The 17,258-nt window shown below is 39.2% G+C and overlaps 1 pseudogene; it reads left to right on the top strand.

Moving 5' to 3' along the window:
• Positions 1–5,419, top strand: part of LOC138358949 (uncharacterized) — a 31,060-nt pseudogene extending 25,641 nt beyond the window's left edge.
• The last annotated feature ends 11,839 nt before the right edge of the window (positions 5,420–17,258 follow it).

Genomic DNA, 17,258 nt, shown 5'->3' with positions numbered 1-17,258 from the left:
TTGTGAATTCTTGGACAAGGTGTTAATTACCCTAATTTACATGAGCTTAATCATCTGCCCCCCACAGACAGATATGATTAATCCATCGGGGTATGCTATCCCAATGACTTGGCCCTACGACAGTCAAGACCTTTGATGTTAATTATTCCACTAATTAACATGAGCCACAAATTGCCATCCCACAGACAGATAATTAGTCACGAGCAAATTAGACTAACACAAATACTGTCAACCTTGACAGTTCCTTACCATTATGTGAATTCATGATGAGAATGCTAACTGCACAATTAGCTAAAGTGGGCAATTAGTTGTCACACGGACAATTAGTTGCACCTGAAACGTATCTCAACACGCTCAGCACTGTTTCCCTTAACAGCTCCCTCATTAAGTAATATGCAACCCCTTATGAAGTTAATTACCCCTTAATTAACTCATTGAATCTTTAATCATCAACACAACTAAAGAAAACACAAAGTAACCTCAGGTTACATAGGTCACACTCTCAGTGACATAACAAATAAATGTCACGGCCCCATACGCTTGCAACACGTTAATTACTGCGTACCCACAGTAATGACACACGATTTGGCAACAATCCAAATGTATACCCCTACATCACTGCCCCCCCCCCTATTCTTGCCACAAGCTGCAAGGAACAACTGAGTGGAATCTCCCCCTTCCCAAGTTTTGTACGTCCTTGACTTGTATTACTAAAGCCTTTACTCCTCCTACAATTCTGAAAAGCCTCTTCCTTGAGCACTTTTCTTTGCACTTCCACTCTATTTCCATCTTCACCGATGGGTCTAAGTCTGCGGACGGTGTGGGCAACTCTGTTGTTTTTCCTGATCGTACTTATATGTGTCGCCTCCCCTCGGAGGCTAGCGTCTTTACGGCAGAACGTTATGCTATTCTCTATGCTCTCCGTCTCTTGCTTTCTCATTATCATTCCTCCTTTGTGGTTGTAGTTGATTCTCGTAGTGCCCTCATGGCTCTAGGGTCCTTTAATCCTGTCCATCCGGTGATCATCGAGAATCAACATTGGCTGTTTCTTATTGCTAGTAAATTTAAATCAGTAGAGTTTTGCTGGGTTCCCAGCCATATTGGTGTTTCTTTCAATGAGCGTGCGGATGCTGCCGCTAAGGAAGCTATCCGTTCTTGTCCCATCTCCCATAAAGGTCTTCCTTATTCCGACTTTTATCCTGTTATTCATTCTTCCATTCTTGCCCGTTGGCAGGGTTGTTGGTCCTCTGTGGTTGGTACCAAGCTGCGTACTCTCAAACGTAGTGTGTCCCCGTGGCCTTCCTCCTACCACCGTAACCGGCGGTGGGAAACTGCTTTGGCACGGCTGCGGGTTGGTCATACTCGCTTAACTCACAGTCACTTAATGGAGCACAGCCCTGCTCCTTATTGTCCGAATTGCATTGTCCCTCTTACAGTTGTGCATATCCTTGTTGAATGTCCTGACTTCCAGGACGAGCATGTGTCTTGCTTTCCGACCGTTCCTCGCGGTCTCTTGTCCTTCGATAGAATTCTAGGTGAATCGGATGCTTTTGAAATCGTTTGCCTTATGCGTTTTTGTTCTCGTATTGGCATTCTTGGTAATATTTAGCGCCTTCTGATTATTTCGCACTTTGATGGTGCTACATAGCCTTCCCGGTCTGGTGCCTTCTTTTGATAATTACCTTACCTTACTGAGTGGAATCACTTTGAATGGTAATTATCCTAATTAGTCTGAGTAAGTAATTACTGTCCCAGGGACAGATAATTACTTCAGCAATGAAAATGCGTTAACTCAAAACACCATCGCTCCATCGACAGCTGGCACTAATTATCTAATTAGCCAGAATAACCAATCAATTGTTTGCTCCCTCATTAAACACTGTGAATCCCCTAATTAAAGACCCCCCTTAATTAACTCTAAAAACCCTAATTCCGTGATTAAAATTTCCACCAGGCAACACAGCTCCCAGGGCAGTAATATAAACATGTACATTGAACACTGCCCAAACACACACAACATAGAAGTAATTAACATACACCATATGCTAATGACATCACAACACAATAAGTCATCGCTCCCAATTACTGACGCCCCACACGACACAGTAATTACAGACACCCGGGTGTCAACCGAACACCCATGACCTTGGTCTGACAAATTACTGGACCTGCAATGAAACACTCAGGGAAATGGTTCACCTAGCATGATAATTAAAATCATACACATTACCCCTCATGACTAAATCACATATAATCACTAGAGAAATTAGCACAATTATTTCAGAACTCAGTGTGTCACCTGACCAACCCTATTACTCTGGCCGCGCACCAGCTCTCCTCTGAGATGATATACTTGGCAACATGACATGAATCTTAACTCTGAACGATATATATTGAATCGTCAGATCAAAATAACATTTATATGGAAAATCTCTACACTGACTGGTTTATATACCCGAACCAGTCAACACACAATTTGTAATACATATACATCTAATTGTGTTACTGTGTATAACATTCACACTCATGTCTTTACAGCCTGTGCCCTCCCAATCTCTTCTTGAGATTGGGAGGGCACAGGGATTTGTACAGTTTTTCTCTGTAAATATTGTATTATTTGTTTATATCTCATTAATGTCCTTTTTTTCTCGGGAGGAGTAATTTTTCCTATTTTTCCTTGAGTAATTTCCTAGAACTAGAAATCAATCGGATTTCTAGCTCTAGGCAGGAGCTAGAAATCTGGAGGCTTTTTTGTAAATTAGAGATGGTATCTCATCAAGGGCACTTGACTTAGTTTTAAGGAAAAGGATTACCTCATTAACATCAGTGGAAGTAGCGGGAGTTAGGTACAGAGACTCTGGATAGTTACCTGTAAGGTAGTCTGTAATATTAGTGAGTGAGGATGGAATATCATGAGCAAGGGATGTACCAATGGATGAAAAGAACCTATTGAATTCAATAGCAGTGTCTGAGGCCGAAAGCCAACCCGTTCTCGCACTTTCTTATAGTCAATATTGACTTATTAAATACGTGCATATGTGATATAATAATTTATTGTAAATATTTTAGTTTACCTTGAAAGGCTTCATAAAAAACACCGACCTTACCTAACCTTCTTAGTATGTTAAGATAAGCATCTTATTGCTTCGTAATTACAATTATTACTTAACCAATACCTATACTAGGTTAAGTAATAATTGTAATTACGAAGCAATAAGATGCTAATCTTAACATACTAAGAAGGTTAGGTAAGGTCGGTGTTTTCTATGAAGCTTTTCAAGGTAAACTAAAATATTCACAATAAATTAGTATGTCACATATGCACTTACTCAATAAGTCAATATTGACTTAAAGAAAGTGCGAGAACGGGTTGCCGAAAGCACACCATCGTCATTGGATAGGAGAATTGTTTTTTTTTATTCAAAATCTCTTTTGATCCTAATATTTGGGAGATAGTGCTCCATGTTTTCTTAATGTTGCTCTTAATTTAGGTAAATTTATTTTCGTAGTATTTTATTTTAGCTATTCTAATTATTTTAGACAGTATGGATGAGTATATCTTTGAAAATTCTTTGGAGACGACTCCTAACCTATACTTCTTTTCAAGGTCATGTTTTTTATCAATAGATTTAAGTATACCCTTTGTAAGCCATGGAGTGTTTAACCTTATATTTGTAACTTGTTTCGTTAGCATTGGACAGTGGGAGTTATAATGGTTCAGAGTTTTCTGAAGAAATGTTTGCAACGCTAGGTTGATGTTCACTATGTTACCTAATTCAGCCTCCCAGTTGATATTAGCAGCAGCAGCAATAAAGTTGCTTATAGAAGTTTCATTGTGCAGCCTAAAGCTTATCTTCCTAGTATCTTGAGGGGGTTTATTAATGTTGGTTAGGAGAAATGATGGGTAATGGTCTGTGGTCTTATCACTGATTATCCCTGAAGTAAGCGGAGAGGTTATGTTAGAGATGTTGTGGTCAAGAGCAGAGGCTGTACTATCAGTACTGCCTCTGTTCTATCAGTACTGCCTCTGTACTATCAGTACTGCCTCTGTACTATCAGTACAGTACAGTTAATACTACTTACATTAAGGCAAGAGAGAAGTGGTTCATAAATTATACTAAAATGTGTACGGATTGTTTGTCTTAAATTCAAAATTATAATATGATAGTTTGGTTTCAAACATTTTATAATCATTCATAATGTCTTCACAGTCCCGCTGAGTATGAGGTGCGTCTTGTCGGCGCCCGAAGTCAGCGCTATCAACGAATTAGTCAGTCAGCACTAATGAGGCTCTTCAAACCGACTGGTCGGCTGGAACGTCGGCTACAAAGAGTCTATGTTCGGGCCAGATCCCGACGCATACCCGACGTTGTGTCGCGGAGCCAGAGGAGAAACAACCGGAGGAACGGAAGCACCAACAAGCAAGCCTCTTCTGGTACTAAAGATGGCTGACCAGGCAGAAATGGACAAGGAGGCACACGCAGCAACCAGAGAGCTGATGGTCAAGAAGGTGCACAAAAAGAACATTCACAAGAGCCTTGGCAAACACGAGAACTTCCATAAATAAATGGTAAACGCCACTCTATTAAAATATATACTATGAATCCATTGACCCCCCCAAAAATGTCCTGACTGTTTTCTATCATTCGAATGTGTTCATTAATGCCTCCCAAGCTCCTCTGAACATCACATTTACCAATAATATTCCAAACTTCAAGATAAAAAATACTGTATTTTAAAAAATCTGAAACATTTAGTTTAAATAGGAAAAATATAGATAAGAAAATGGCTGTATTTGTTAACAAACTATTGACTACAATGAAGTTCACAAAGACATCAAATAAATATAATTGATAAGACTCAATGGGACTCAAGAATTTATGGGACTCAAACCAAGGACCAATACGTTCCAAAATCTACAAATTTCCACCCTTACATAAAGACGAAATCAGTTAAAACCGATGAATTGAGAGACATAATGCCTGGATTTGTGGAAAGACCAATTGCCTAGCTAATTAATGTTTTAAGTACTCGCCTCTTTCTCTCTAATACCATTGTCCAGACGGTAAAATTTGGGGAGTTCTATTGTTGCGCCGGAGTGAGCTTTAGTTTAGTTCATTTATTATGCACCCCATACCCATTCTGTGGTCAGTAGTGGACCCCATACCCATCCTGTGGACGGTAGCGGACCCCATACCCATCCTGTGGATGGTAGTGGACCCCATACCCATCATGTGGGCGGTAGTGGACCCCATACCCATCCTGTGGACGGTAGTGGACCCCATACCCATCATGTGGGCGGTAGTGGACCTAACACCCATCATGTGGGCGGTAGTGGACCCCATACCCATCCTGTGGACGGTAGTGGACCCCATACCCATTCTGTGGGCGGTAGTGGACCCCATACCCATCCTGTGGGTGGTAGTGGACCCCATACCCATCCTGTGGACGGTAGTGGACCCCATACCCATCCTGTGGACGGTAGTGGACCCCATACCCATCCTGTGGACGGTAGTGGACCCCATACCCATCCTGTGGACGGTAGTGGACCCCATACCCATCCTGTGGACGGTAGTGGACCCCATACCCATCCTGTGGACGGTAGTGGACCCCATACCCATCCTGTGGACGGTAGTGGTCCCCATACCCATCCTGTGGACGGTAGTGGACCCCATACCCATCCTGTGGACGGTAGTGGACCCCATACCCATCCTGTGGACGGTAGTGGACCCCATACCCATCCTGTGGACGGTAGTGGACCCCATACCCATCCTGTGGTCGGTAGTGGACCCTATACCCATCCTGTGGACGGTAGTGGACCCCATACCCATCCTGTGGACGGTAGTGGACCCCATACCCATCCTGTGGTCGGTAGTGGACCCCATACCCATCCTGTGGACGGTAGTGGACCCCATACCCATCCTGTGGACGGTAGTGGACCCCATACCCATCCTGTGGACGGTAGTGGTCCCCATACCCATCCTGTGGTCGGTAGTGGACCCCATACCCATCCTGTGGACGGTAGTGGACCCCATACCCATCCTGTGGTCGGTAGTGGACCCCATACCCATCCTGTGGACGGTAGTGGACCCCATACCCATCCTGTGAGGGGTAGTGGACCCCATACCCATCCTGTGGACGGTAGTGGTCCCCATACCCATCCTGTGGACGGTAGTGGTCCCCATACCCATCCTGTGGTCGGTAGTGGACCCCATACCCATCCTGTGGACTGTAGTGGACCCCATACCCATCCTGTGGTCGGTAGTGGACCCCATATCCATCCTGTGGACGGTAGTGGACCCCATACCCATCATGTGGGCGGTAGTGGACCCCATACCCATCCTGTGGTCGGTAGTGGACCCCATACCCATCCTGTGGTTAGTAGTGACCCCATACCCATCCTGTGGGCAGTAGTGACCCCATACCCATCCTGAGGGCGGTAGTGGACCCCATACCCATCCTGTGGGCGATAGTGGACCCCATACCCATCCTGTGGGCGGTAGTGAACCCCATACCCATCCTGTGGGCGGTAGTGGACCCCATACCCATCCTGTGGGCGGTAGTGGACCCCATACCCATCCTGTGGGCGGTAGTGGACCCCATACCCATGCTGTGGACGGTAGTGAACCCCATACCCATCCTGTGGACGGTAGTGCACCCCATACCCATCCTGGGGACGGTAGTGGACCCCATACCCATCATGTGGGCGGTAGTGGACCTAACACCCATCCTGCGGACGGTAGTGGACCCCATACCCATCCTGTGAACGGTAGTGGACCTAATACCCATCCTGCGGACGGTAGTGGACCCCATTCCCATCCTGTGGACGGTAGTGGACCCCATACCCATCCTGTGGGCAGTATTAGCAAAGGTTACAGAGGCGCAGCCCCACAATTCATTTAGCTAAGCAAGTTAGTTCTAATAAGCTAGTTGCACAGTTTAATGTATATTGTTATATCAACAATGGAATCAAGAATGAAAAAGGAAAAAATATGGAGCTCTCACAAATACAGGAAGAATCCTTAAATTGTTGATGAAAAACTTTAGGACTTGCTGTAAGTGCTTTAGTCCAGCAATTGCTTGAACCAAAGTGGATTCCTGCATGTATTCATAGGGGATGATAATGCGTAGGTCTGGGACCTTCCTTGTGGTTACTTTCCTATGATTTCGGGGCTCAACGTCCGCGCGGCCCGTACCTGACCAGGCCTACTTGCAGCAATGTTACAAATCCTGCAGTACTGTATAAAATATTGTGCAACTGTATCTATATTCAAAAGAAGTAATTGAAAGACCTCTATCGTATAAAAGTCAGTTTTATAACATCTGTTCTTCTATCAAGTAAAAAATAAATATGTCTACTTACATAGCAAGGAACTAGTTTCCTTTCAACTTATCATTACTCTGCAACAGTACACCTCACAGTTACAGAAAGATAGACACTTACGCAGCAAAATATTTCCCAAACATATTGCTACAAATCATGAACTTCAATGTATAACTTCTCTGTACAACTTAATCTAATAAAATCAGGTTACATAGAGTTTAGATAATTTCACTGTCCAAACCTAATTCACGGACAAACAGAAAATAATTGTAAATAATAACGTTTATTCAGGTAAAAATACATACATTGAAAATGAGTGACAAGCAGAATGTTGGCTTTGAAGACAGAGCCTAGTATACTATGCCTAAAGCAACTAATACGCACAGCGTTTCGAGCAAGATGAAGGGTTAAAAAACTTAAAAACTAAAACTTAAGACTAATTGAGATCAAAGGCTTGAATTGAACTGAAACAGACGAAAAAAGAATGACAATAATTACATGTTGGATGACACAGCAGATGTAATCTAACTATTGCACAAACATTAGACTACAAATCAAATCTGGAGACTGTTCAGGCTTGTTTGCATTTGTGTTCGTCACGTGTGCCCCAAAGAATGAGGTGAATTGATAAAATACCATGCCCAAGATTACCATCAGAGTGGTGGCGGGGTGATGATGAATTAGCATCGGCTACCATCCTCTTTTGTCCGGTCGTGTTGGTCGAGTGATTAAGGTGTCCTGTACGCCAGATGCAGAGTGCTCCTGGCAGTATGGGTTCGAGTCACTTCTGGGGTGTGAGTTTTCAGTTGCATATATGCCTGGAGACCGTTCAGGCTTGTTCCTTTCAAAAAAATAATATATATATATATATATATATATATATATATATATATATATATATATATATATATATATATATATATATATATATATATATATATGTCGTACCTAGTAGCCAGAACGCACTTCTTGGCTTACTATGCAAGGCCCGATTTGCCTAATAAGCCAAGTTTTCCTGAATTAATATATTTTCTCTAATTTTTTTCTTATGAAATGATAAAGCTACCCATTTCATTATGTATGAGGTCAATTTTTTTTAATTGGAGTTAAAATTAACGTAGATATATGACCGAACCTAACCAACCCTACCTAACCTTACCTAACCTATCTTCATAGGTTAGGTTCGGTTAGGCAACCGAAAAAGTTTGGTTAGGTTAGGTTAGGTAGGTTAGGTAGTCGAAAAATAATTAATTCATGAAAATGTGGCTTATTAGGCAAATCGGGCCTTGCATAGTAAGCCAAGAAGTGCGTTCTGGCTACTAGGTACGACATATATATATATATATATATATATATATATATATATATATATATATATATATATATATATATATATATATATATATATATATAATGTCGTACCTAGTAGCCAGAACGCACTTCTTGGCTTACTATGCAAGGCCCGATTTGCCTAATAAGCCACATTTTCATGAATTAATTATTTTTCGACTACCTAACCTACCTAACCTAACCTAACCAAACTTTTTCGGTTGCCTAACCGAACCTAACCTATGAAGATAGGTTAGGTAAGGTTAGGTAGGGTTGGTTAGGTTCGGTCATATATCTACGTTAATTTTAACTCCAATTAAAAAAAATTGACCTCATACATAATGAAATGGGTAGCTTTATCATTTCATAAGAAAAAAATTAGAGAAAATATATTAATTCAGGAAAACTTGGCTTATTAGGCAATTCGGGCCTTGCATAGTAGGCTTTGAAGTGCGTTCTGGCTACTAGGTACGACATATATATATATATATATATATATATATATATATATATATATATATATATATATATATATATATATATATATATATATATATATATATTGTGACGGTAAAGTGTTGGAGTGTTGATGTTCGGCAGGTTCAATGGCAGGGGGAAATGCCACGTCACATTTACATAAAAAAAAACCTTCTGCTTGCCTGTTTGTCTGGTGGTGCAAGGTACGCTTTGCTTCCTGGGCAAAACGTTTGGCGATACTGGTGGACGTATCTTCAATATAGTATCTTGTACTTGAATGACGTGAATTATGTAGGGAAGAGCAGGCTCAATCTCTCTTGAAAGAGATTATCGTCACAACTCTCCCCCGAAGCCTGTGGTTCTGGAAGAAGTTACGTCTTCATGTGGTAGAGTGATAGTTGGAGTTGCCTCTACTTCATAGACTCTGGAGAGGGCGTCGGCTATGATGTTGTAAGAACCCTTGATATAGCAGATCTCCAGGTTGAAATCTTGCAGATATAAAGCCCATTGTAGAAGACGCTGGTTATTGAATTGGGCTTGATGTAAGAAGCGGAGAGGATTGTGGTCTGAGTAGATGGTGGTAGACCTAGCACCTTGTAGGTATGGAGCAAAGTGCTGTACCCAGCAAACACAAATCATCTACACAACGTTCGCCTATCTCTTCCCAAAGGTGTGGGAATGATTTGCATTGAGAATGGTGCAGGAGAGCCTTTGAGAAACTTTTACTCAAAAAATCCAAACACAAAGGTTTAATTATAAATTGTTTTTCTACAATTATTTTCTTCCAAATGTAAAACAAATAGTTTTTACATGTTTAAATATAAAATTTATGGTGTTTTTTTGTAAAATTCATTAATAAATTGTGAATGATATATATTGGCTGAGTGAAACCTTTAAAATCCATTTAGTTATAATTTGAACAGAAAAAAGTAGTTTTCCAAATTTTCTAAAAATCGCTCTTTTTAACACAATTTGACTCCTTATGCATTCCACTAAACACTATATCATGTTTAAATATATAATTTATGTATTATTCCCTAAAATAATTTATATAAATTATATAAGTTGCTGGAAAGTGGTGTTAAAGATTCTGAAAACTTTTTGTTGTGTTATAATTGGAATGTTCTTATTAACTATGTCTCAAGTTCACAGTTTATCAAACAAGAATATTAACATTCGTCAACTCTTAAAATCTTATATGTTATCTTGCTGGTGCAAAATGGGTGAATCTTTAGGAACAGCTATAGTATCTATATATCACAAATGGTGTTTTCCCTAACTCAAACAATGTAGGGTTTATTATTCTACACATATTTCTAATGACTCTTAGATGTTTACATTCTCTGAAGTATAATTGTGAAGGCTGTGTCCATCACTCTCAACACAGATTCTTAAACTCCTCTCTGCAGGTTCAACTATATAATTAGTTTCCATTTTGAATCTCCATGGACATTTGTATCCAAAATGAAACCAATGTGGTTTCCTTCAGCGCCTTCAGCCAGCACATTTGCTCATTCATTTCCACAGATTCCAACATGGTAGGGGATTTACAGAAATTTGTATATTCACATTGTTATATATTAAAAATATGAATGCAGTTCAATATGATAAGACAAATACATGAGTTTATGATAAATTCGTTTTCTGTGATATACCATTGATATGCTCTTTTTTTCTTTAAACGGCAGACTAAACTAAAGTGCTCACATCAACAGATTTGATGTATAAATGGTCAACGCTCAACAGAGTTAGTATAAATGTATTAGTATAAATCTTACTTGTCTCATTGTTAATTCACATTCAATGTCAACTTGTGGTTTTGATGTGGCACGTTTGGCCAAGATACCCCACCCCATTATGCACCCCATACCCATCTTGTGGGCGGTTGTGGAAAGGGTTACAGAGGCACATAATGGGCTCAGGGACTGAACCCCACAATTCATTTAGCTAAGCAAGTTACAATCTTGATGAGCTAGTTACAAAATTCAATATAAGTCATCACATCAACAATGGGTTCGAGATCGACCTCAAGTACAGGTTCTAAATTAAGCAACTGACATATGTGGAAATTGAAATTGAAATAAGTTTATTGAGGTAAAATACACACAAAGGGATGAGGTAGCTCAAGCTATTCTCACCCCATTCAGTACAACGTGTTAATATACACATAGACACACATCACAAATAAACATATTACCAAACATTCTGAGAGGTAAAAATATACATTTCCTCCCTCACAAGTAGTAGGTATCAGACGTACACACAAATACTTTTATGACCTAGGTATACTGTATAGACAATTTGCAAGACACCTGCAGATAATTCAACAAAATATTACAATCTTGGTGCAAAATTCTTATATCTCTCAAGAATATCATCAACCTTTCCGTTGTGACACATCCAGGCTATTTGTTCAGGAACAGTCCTTATCTCAGTGTTTCTATATACATTAATCAACGGACAATCAAGAATATAATGGGCAAGGGTGTGAGACCTTAACATACCACATAGTTTACACTTCGTGTCATTACCATGAACATATATCCCATATTCCCAGTAATATTTGTACCCAAGCCTGAGCCGCATGTACACAGAGTCACTCCAAGCATTTCTCCTTTTACCATAAGTGAAATGGGTGTTTTGACTCACATACATGTAGTGTTGCATGGTTTGACTTCTCTCATACATTATCTCTCTCCTCTCCACTCCCGCCTGTGCCTGAATATTTCTGATTTTGCTTCTTATTTGTCTCATTGTGAATTCACATTCAATGTCAACTTGTGGTTTTGATGTGGCACGTTTGGCCAAGTCATCCGCCACCTCGTTGAGCACTATTCCAACATGAGATGGAATCCACATGAATTTCACACTATAACCTTTCAGCTGTATCTCAGTTATTCTTCTCTTACAGTCCTCCACTATAGACATGAAGACTGGGTTTCGACTGTTTAAGGACTCCAGTGCTCCTCGGCTATCGACAAATACAAAAACATTTTTGTCGTCATGACGTACTTCCTCCAAACACGCCAGAATGGCCTGCAGTTCAGCTTGTGTGGATGATATATAATTACTAAGCCAGATTTCAATTATCCTATCCACAGTCCCAAACTCCGTATAATCCCTTATTAGGACACCACACCCTGCCCTGCCATCTTCCGCCACCGACCCGTCGCAATATACATGTAAACTGTTGCCTCTTGGTAACCGAGATATCATGCTTCCATACAAACACCGTAATTGTCCCGGTTCATGATGAATCTTTTTCACCTTGAGGGGTACAATTTCGACGTCTATTTTCTGTACTTTCCAGGGAGCAGACATATTACACTGTCGAGAGGGTTTACAGCAGTCAAGTACGTCGTATTCCCTGAGGTCATGAGCTAATCCTCTCGTATAGCGTGTCTCCCTCAGTTTCCTGGAAGTGTGTACGTCACTCAAGCAGGTCTGAACGCTCTCAAACAGCTTATCCCCTCCTTTTCTCCGCATGAAACGAATAGATACTCTAGTGTTAATGTCACGGACTCTATCACACACACTCTGTAAATTTAATTCCATCCTCATTATTTCAATCATTGCATTTCTTTGACATCCAAGAATAATCCTCATAGCCTCGTTCTGTATCAGCTCTATTTTTTGAATTCTGCCTTGGCCTGTGTAAGACAATACGGGTGCTGCGTAGTCTATCAGGGAGCGAACAGTGCTTATGTATAACATCCGCAAGATAGGTACCCCAACACCTTTACCAGAAAAAGCCAGTGCTTTTAGAGGATGCAGACGGGCTTTACATAAGGTGCTGGTATGATTTATTTCAGCATTTTTACTCTCACATGTGTATCCAACATACATGCCCAGATATTTGTACTTCTGTACACGGCTCAGTTCCACACCATTTAGAGTAAGTTTTATATTTCTTTGTTTCCTATACTCGTATTTGGTTTTATCTGCATTTATAACTAAGCCTAACTTGTGACAGGTTGTACCAAGTATGTTAAGAGCATCTTGAATTTTGTTCCCAGAAGTGCCTTGTATAAGAATGTCATCAGCATATATGATCGTCGTGACCCCTGGAGGATACATCTCTGATGCTAATCTGTTCATTAATACATTGAATAAGGTTGGACTTAATACTCCCCCTTGTGGGGTACCTAACTGAAACCTCCGTTCCTCAGACATGTATCCCTGGTAATACACCTGACCTTTTCTGCCTTGTAGATAATCCCTTATCCAGTGTAGCAATCTCCCTGTTATTCCCAGATTGGCTAATTCGTATAAGATTACTTCCCCATTGGCTTTATCAAACGCTCCTTGTAGATCAACAAAAACTCTACAATTGTCATCCACATTAGACAAACACTTTAAGAGACAATCCGCAGTACTTTTGCCTTTGATAAAACCAAAGAGATTACTGGACATGTTATCACCTACAAGGTAGAGTAGCCTATTTAACAAAATCCTTTCCATCATTTTACAAAAGCAGGATATTAAGGAGTAGTCTGTAGCCTCCGTTTGACTTAGGGATAGGAATGATGACAGCCTCTTTCCATTTTCTTGGTAACTTTCCCTCTCTATAACTCATATTAAACAAATCAAGTAAGGGATTAGGTTTCATACCGGCTAAATAATTAAGTATGTCATACGTTACTCCATCTTTTCCCGGAGCAGTGGAGCTGCCACTTTTTATAGCATCCAGTAGCTCATCGTGGGTTATCTCAGTGCATGTTATAGATCTTGTATTTAAGGCACATAAAGTTACTCCATTTCTAATATTTTCCCATGACTCAATGGTGACTCTCGTGTCTGCAGGTAAGGACTCCATACCAGCAGCACTTGCCCATTTATCTACTAACTCATTAGCAACTTTCCCTGGATCTGAGTGAGCAATGAATTTGGTCTTACAACCCCTGATTTTGTTTACTGCTCTCCATATGTCTTTAAGGTTCTTAGTATTACCAAAAAGTGTAGCATAGGCCCCTCGCAGAATGTTCTTAATATGATCCTCAGGTTATAGTTTTCTATCTAAAACCACCCCTAGATCTCTTTCTTGATCAGAATTCTTTATAGATCTCTGTGGCTCGATCATAGACACTGAGTAAATTCGTTACACTGGACCTTCCAGATCGAATACCATGCTGACAGTCTGATATATCATTCAGTACGTCTGCATCTGAAATTGAGCAATACCGGATTTATTATTTGGTTTTATAAAATTTATACTTATAATCTTAACTTATTTCAGAGACCACGAGTAATCTGGGCTTCCAACTCAACAGAAAAGCCTTCCGTAGACCTGCTTCTTTGCTACATAATAGACAAAATTTAGTAAGTATTGATTTATTATGTGTTTGTTTATTTATTTATTTTTTCTTTATATACAAGAAGGTACATTGGGGGAGAGTACAATGACTTGAAGTTATACATTCTTGTAAAGCAACTAGCACTCATAGCGTTTCGGGCAGATCTAAGTTTAGACCAAGGAACTTACCATTTTTTTTATTTCTGATGTTAACATTGTGTAACTGTAGATGAATTGCATTTGTTGATTTGCTCCCAAGTAAGATGTTGTAGTTCCTTTCTATGTTTAGTGGGAGTTTGTTGGTACACATTAATAAGGGGATTTTTTTTTAATTTATTGTTTACATCATTATTTAATATGAGTGGGTTGGAGTCTGAGTAGATGAGGTTAGTGTCATCATTATCTCATATCTCAGTGATTTTGTCGTAATGGTCAAGTAGCTGTCCTGTACAAGTAGAGGACATGAGAGATAGCTGTAAGAGGTATTTCAATATCTTCCTGCTCTAAATCCTTGTTGGCCTGGATTGTGGAGGTCATTGGTCTCTATAAAACTAGTAACCTGACTCCTGATCACTCTCAAATAATTTTATTATGTGGGATGTTAGTGCAACTGGTCTATAATTCTTTGCCAATGCTTGTGTTGTGTTGTGTTGTTTTGGTAGTGATGTGCAATGTGTTGTTTTGGTAGTGATTCGTCCAGTTCTGGTAGTAGTGCGGTTGTTGTGTGGTGTAGTACTTGTGTGCTTGTTAATGACTTGTATTCCAGTCTTGTGGGTATCTCCTTTCCCCTACGGGCCAACTGCTTTGTTCTTACCTAGCATTTTGCTTTGTTTGGGTATGAATGTTTGTGTGCCGTATATTTTGCAAAATTTGCCATATATCTCATTATTTACTCCTCTGCCTAGCAACAAGTCTGTCTAATTATACTCATTAACTGTTTTTCAAAGTTCCCCATAGTGTCCTTTATTGAAATCGAGTTCATGAACCGTTTCAATGTTCTTATTTTCTTCTAGATTATATCTTAAAGTATATTTAAATGTTATTGTTATTATTGTTATTAAATGTTATTGTGACATTGCATTGCAATTGAGCTATGTTGTTTACCATACCGTTCATTTCGTGAGTATAAGTATAGATGCCACACTTGTGACAGGTAAAACCATGCCTTTTTTGAAAAACAGCACCGTCTGTTGCACGTAAGAGCAACCCACACTATATTATGTTGCGATATTATTTCAATATTTCCGATTGCATTGATAATTTGAATTTTCATAGATTTCAATTTATTTTCATTTCGATTTAATAATTTTGTGTGACATTGCATTGAAATTGAGCTGTTTTGTTTACCATACTGTTCATTTCATGAGTATAGTTTATTTTTTTATTTTTTTCATTTCATTTTTTTAGCTGTTCTTATTTTTCAGTGATGGGAATATCAGATCATTTGATGTTCCCAATTTTCTGATGGAAGCATCAGACCATTATAGAATGCATCGGATGAGGTAGTTTGGAATGGTGGGGAGGACGAGAGGGGGGGATGGTGGGGAAGACGAGGGGACAGAGGAGAGGGTAATGGTGGGGAGGACGAGGGGACTGGGGAGTTGGGGATGGTGGGGACAGGGGAATGCTGGGGAGGACAAAGGGACAGGTGAATGGGAGATGGTGGGGGAGGAAGAAGGACAGGGGAGGGGAAAATGGTAAGGAGGACGATGGGACAGGGAAGTGGGAATAGTGGGGATGATGTGGGGACGGGGAAGTGGGAAGGACGAGAGGACTGTGGAATGGGGAATGGCAAAGTGAATTATAATTATATATATTAATTAATTCTTATAAATTTCCAGAAGCCTGTATCAACACCCACACTAATGCAACTGAAAGAGATGTTGAGACAAGTATTGCTGATATGTTGAAGAACGCCCCAAACAAACTCGGTGGAAACAGATACAAGGTAAAGTTTGCCAATTTGCTGTAGTCTAATTCAATTTCTTTTTAGTAATCTTTGAGAACATTTATGCTATGAATAAGATAAAATAATGTAACTGATTTTGACTAAATATGTAGATATATTTAATTTTCTGAGCACTAAAAATGAAAGAAAACCAAAATAAGAGGTGGCTACTATCTCTAATAATGGGCTGGAATAATGCAGGATATAATAATATATATATATAAATATGACAATGTCAGACCACGGAGGAAGAATGAAACAGGAATTTCCTTAAGTACTTTTGTATATTAAATACATCTTCAGAAGGTCCTTCTGAAGATGTATTTAATATACGAAAGTACTTAAGGAAATTCCTGTTTCATTCTTCCTCCGCGGTCTGACATTGTCACATTCTTAATCACGTGTTTATTTTCGTGATATACACACATATATATAAATATATATATATATATATATATATATATATATATATATATATATATATATATATATATATATATATATATATATATTTATATATATTTATTTTTATAAATATATATATGATATATAGATTCTATATATATTTATTTTTATAAATATATATATGATATATAGATTCTATATAGATTCTATTCTATTATTCTATTCTATTCTATTCTATAGTTTTATATAGATTCTTGTTTTAGTTTTTTTTTCTATAATATGGAAACAGTTTTTAATTAATAAATTAAATATTATATAATAAAATAATGTATCATTGAAAACAATTAGTAACAAACAATATTTCATTACAGGGTGGTGAAGCAAGAAGACATGTGCATCACACAGCAGACTTGGATATGACGAAGAATGAAAATGGCTAATGTCTATATAGAAGAATCTATATGTGTCTATATATAGACACA

This window comes from Procambarus clarkii, chromosome 87 (genome assembly GCF_040958095.1).
Source record: "Procambarus clarkii isolate CNS0578487 chromosome 87, FALCON_Pclarkii_2.0, whole genome shotgun sequence".
In the NCBI taxonomy this organism is placed as follows: Eukaryota; Metazoa; Arthropoda; class Malacostraca; order Decapoda; family Cambaridae; genus Procambarus; species Procambarus clarkii.
This window is presented reverse-complemented; position numbering and strand designations above follow the sequence as displayed.